At 42.0% G+C, this 4,787-nt stretch overlaps 1 non-coding gene across 1 annotated transcript; it reads right to left on the bottom strand.

The window, feature by feature from the left end:
• Nucleotides 1–4,052: 4,052 nt before the first annotated feature.
• Nucleotides 4,053–4,127, bottom strand: Trnat-ugu. The gene has a single exon. It is a non-coding gene; the product is annotated as a tRNA-Thr (tRNA).
• Nucleotides 4,128–4,787: the final 660 nt, after the last annotated feature.

Genomic DNA, 4,787 nt, shown 5'->3' with positions numbered 1-4,787 from the left:
TATCACTAATTTGCTTATTAATAATTAGGAATTTCATTAAGGCATCTTTCATTAAATCTTCTCTGTAACGCACTTACGAAATCAGCACAGTATCTCAATGACACAGGTTCTCTTGTATTCGTTTTACGTCTTATCAGTGAATTCCGTCTTCAGTGGAATTAATGGCCAAAGAGAAAACAACTGCTATTAGCAGGAATGTTGCGAATACACTGAATGCCTTTACAACTTGTAAGGTGTCAACACTGCAGCGACCACGAGACTTCCTACTAAGTCGAAATTAGAATTATATTAATACATTCAGCTGCTAACGGGAGTTGATATACCTATATCAACGGAGACAGCTGAAAATGTGTGCCCCGACCGTGACTCGAACCCGGGATCTAATTTCGTTCTAGACGGACAGACACCATATCCATATAAGTACATAGTTGTAATACACCGGCCATGTCCTTCTTCTGTGCGGATGCACACTTATTTCCCGAACTCTTACGGGACTTGGTAAGAATGTCTTCCACGAGTAATGAGTGTGTTGGGGTGGGACACTACGGACGTAGTGTGTGGATATACAAGATGAGAATGTGGATCTCGCGGGAGGCGTACGCGAGATAGTCCCTGTAGTCGCGCTGTCCTCTGTGCCCTCGGTGGCTCCGATGGATAGAGCGTCTGCCATGTAAGCAGGAGATCCCAGGTTCGAGTCCCGGTCGGAGAACACATTTTCACCTGTTTCCGTTGATATATATCAACGCCCGTTAGCAACTGAAGGTATTAATGTAATTCTGGCTGCAGGTCATCAATGGTGTCTGTTCTTTCGGACATGTCCGAAAGAACGGACACCATAGCCATATAAGTATATATAGACTTCATACTGTTAAGTAATATATTCTACGTGACTTCAACATTATTTTTTTTCTTTTTTTTTTCTTTTTTTTGAATAGCCGATAAGCCTTCAGCGTGAGGTAGTACATCCTCACTGAACGCAACCTGCCCGTAAGAGAGCTCACAACCACATTTTTTAAGGTATTTCACTGAATTCACGTATTTCATAAACCCATAGGGAGGGGCCTTTCAGTATCAGTGTATCAAGAGAAGCCATGTATGACGCCGAAATTCTTCATCAGCAAACCTGTCCATACCTCTGTCTGTCACTCTTAACGTAGAACCAACACTTCCGGGAAATAGACGAGACATAACCGAGCACTACTCAATGCAAGCTTGAAGCCTGTTGTCAACAGTAAGTAGAGTAAGCTGGTGGAACTTATTTCCCAACAAGACACTCTTCACATACTGCCCACATTTGCCCTATTGTGCAAGCACTTTCAGTGCAACACAGCCATAGAGCTAATCAGGCACTATCTCTTGCTCAAAGTGGGTTATGATGAGAAATGAGAAGGGTGAGTCTGTTCTATGGTATTTTAACGGTGGACATCACTACTCATTCAGAAATGTAATAAATTATTTAACACATCTTCCACACACGTTGGATGCACGAATGTCTGTGAGCTAAAGCGGCAGCAGGTTCACGTTAGCGACAGGAAGAGCGTGAGAGTGGATAAGCGGCGGTAATCCCCTTGAACACTGCGCCAAGGCCGGCTGGCGAGGTGTGTGGGAGGCGCTTCCTCCTCTACTGGACGCCGACGTCACTGAGAGGCACGCTACTGCCTGCGTCACGTCACCACAGACTGCTGCGTCACACACCTCGCACGTCGGTCAGTGCGCCAGCTTTGTGTTGTATAGTGGGCTTGTAGCCTTAATGTCTCACGACGTCTCGTTCTTATACCGAGATCACGAAAGGAAGTCATCTTTTAAAATCATAGCCGGCCAGAGTGGCCGTGCGGTTCTAGGCGCTACAGTCTGGAGCCGAGCGACCACTACGGTCGCAGGTTCGAGTCCTGCCTCTGGCATGGATGTGTGTGATGTCCTTAGGTTAGTTAGGTTTAATTATTTCTAAGTTCTAGGCGACTGATGACCTCAGATATTAAGTCGCATAGTGCTCAGAGCCATTTGAACCATTTGTATAAGGTATTTGTGATGAATGGTGGTTATGGTGTTTTAAATGTTCTGCAAATGTGGAATGGTTTGTTTCGTACTTCCAACACCTAATAAGTTCTTTGTACTGTGTTTTAAAATGCCTGCCATACAAATGCAAGAAAACTTCCACCTTCAGAAAGCCATCGCTGAAAACAAACATGTGATAAACGAGCAAACACACATCGGTACAGGCCCCCTACCTCACTTAATAAAAGAAATAAGATAGAAATTGTGCGCGCGTGCGCAAGCATACACAAACAGATCAGAGATACTTCAAAAATTACACTAGAAAGTTGGCAATAATTTCGATCTCCCGCCGGAGTTTCGAGTCCTCCCTGGGGCATGGGTTTGTGTGCCGCCCGTAGCGTAAGTCATCTTAGTTTAGTTTAAGTAGTGTGTAAGCCTAGGGACCGATGACCTCAGCGGTTTCGTCCCATAGTCCTTACCACAAATTTCAATTTTCAAAATTCGATCTTTGGCAATAACATCCGATAGTCGGCAACACAGACCTGAACATTGCATCAAAACAAGTGTTCACTTTCGAGTGCTTTGAAATGTGAAAAAAAACAAGTGTCAGTTATAAGAAGAGGAACGGCACCAAAAGTGGAACAGAAACATAATATGTAGAAAACCGTCCTCGCAACCTGTTAACTGGAATTTAAAATATTACTACATCATAGCAAAAACCAACAACCAGAACTGTTTACAAGCTATAGCTATATTGCCCCAAATGTAAACTATATAGAAACGATTAGGACTGAGCGTAAATTATTTGCACGGGTAAAGTAGTCTATTCATATTATGAATCGCAGTATCTCGCCGCGGTCACTGAAGACGCCTTGCAGAGAATAAAGGAGAAACGCGTATGGCATGAAAATTGTTTCATTCAGTTGTAGTCAGAAGATCCAAAATATAAAAATTATCAATATACCGCAATATTGCAGGCAACTGAGGAAGACAGGAAAACAATTTTTGAGGATGTTAAAAGTAGCCTTCGTTATGACCGTTAAGGTCAAGCGTTTCAAAAGGTAGATTTGTATTTACCAGAAACAGTTTTTTTGCATGGACAGTTAGTGGGTTTCTCACGAGTTCGCATATTCAGTCATATTTATATTTGTGCTGAAGGCACATACAGCCAAAAAGTAAACGATGACCTCCTCACAACCGCTAACATTCTGTTCAACGAAGTTTTGTAAAATTTAGACGTTTAAAAAATAAAATTAATCTGAGAAAGACAATAGCTGCTTTTTATATGTTTTACAATTTACCGTATTGTAGATAATACTGTAGATTTTCTTGGGGTGAGGTTATAATTTGTTATTACTATTCAAAATACAATAATTTTATTAATAAATACTTGCATTTACCTATTTCTCCAATACCATATTACCTATCAGTGACAATCAGAACTGATTGCCAATTATTTGAACGGGTAAAGTAGTCTATACATATTTTGAATTGCAGTCTCTTGCCGCGTTTTTCTGATTGTAGGTGAAGGTTAATGTCAGAAAGTACTATAGGTATTTCTATATGGTTTTCACGAAGACTGATTCACAAGGAAGGTTTGTGTGTATTGTAAACAAGTCGTCAGATCGTAGAAACTCAGTGCTATCCGTCTGATGTCGGGTCGGGTCGCTAGTTAAAGCATAATTCGAACAATTTCCAGTTATTAAGATTCAGTATTCTGTTATCCACAATAATGCACGAAAACCTTCAGCAGCTGCTAAGTTATTCAAGTAACTTCTACAATAGTTTCGTGACACTAGACATTATCTGCAGGTATATCAGCCATTACAAAAAAATGTTCAAATGTGTGTGAAATCTTATGGGACTTAAATGCTAAGGTCATCAGTCCCTAAGCTTACACACTACTTAACTATATATATGACGGTAGTATCTGTTCCCGAAAGAACAGTTACCGTGGATGGCCATGCAGCTTTGCTAGAAATGAAATGATAATTAAATAGACACCCTATCTGCAAGCAGGCGTTGATACACTTCATTGGGGACATGTTGAAAATGTGTGCCCCGACCGGGACTCGAACCCGGGATCTCCTGCTTACATGGCAGACGCTCTATCCATCTGAGCCACCGCGGGCACAGAGGATAGTGCGTCTGCACTACTTAACCTAAATTATCTTAAGGACAAACACACACACCCATGCCCGAGGGAGGACTCGAACCTCCGCCGGGATCAGCCGCACAGTCCATGAGTGCAGCGCCTGAGACAGCTCGGCTAATCCCGCGCGGCAACCATCACAAATAACATGATTTCACGAAATACATTACGCGCAATAGGAGTCTGCCAAATGTGTGGAATACTTGAATTAATAATACTATTAGAAGGAGAAAAAGCGGGAGAAGTAAAGCGACGATACAAGCCCACTCAGTATGTTCTGAGGCTGGCAAGCTGTAGTTTGGCGTGCAGCCACATGTTCGCTACCTCTGGGGCTGGGCCCAATTAAGTCGCCATTTTACGAAGATGTTCGTAAGGTACACTGTTCACGCTACGTGACCACTCGTGATTAAAATATTCACGCTCACGGTGAGTCTGGGAAGAAGACTCATCATTATTCTGCATAAACACACCGAACGGAACTACTCGTTCCTGCAAGAGACCAATTTTCTTATTTGATTGTATCTGTTGCATCATTATCGTATTGTGCATAATAACATATTATGTAACACTGGTAGTATGTACGTAATGCTATAAATAGTGAAACATCAATCATCTGAAGAACGATTTGAGAACAGTATAA

This window comes from Schistocerca piceifrons, chromosome 1 (assembly GCF_021461385.2).
Source record: "Schistocerca piceifrons isolate TAMUIC-IGC-003096 chromosome 1, iqSchPice1.1, whole genome shotgun sequence".
Classification (NCBI taxonomy): Eukaryota; Metazoa; Arthropoda; class Insecta; order Orthoptera; family Acrididae; genus Schistocerca; species Schistocerca piceifrons.
The sequence above is the reverse complement of the archived record's forward strand: the minus strand, read 5'-3'. Positions and strand labels throughout refer to the sequence as shown.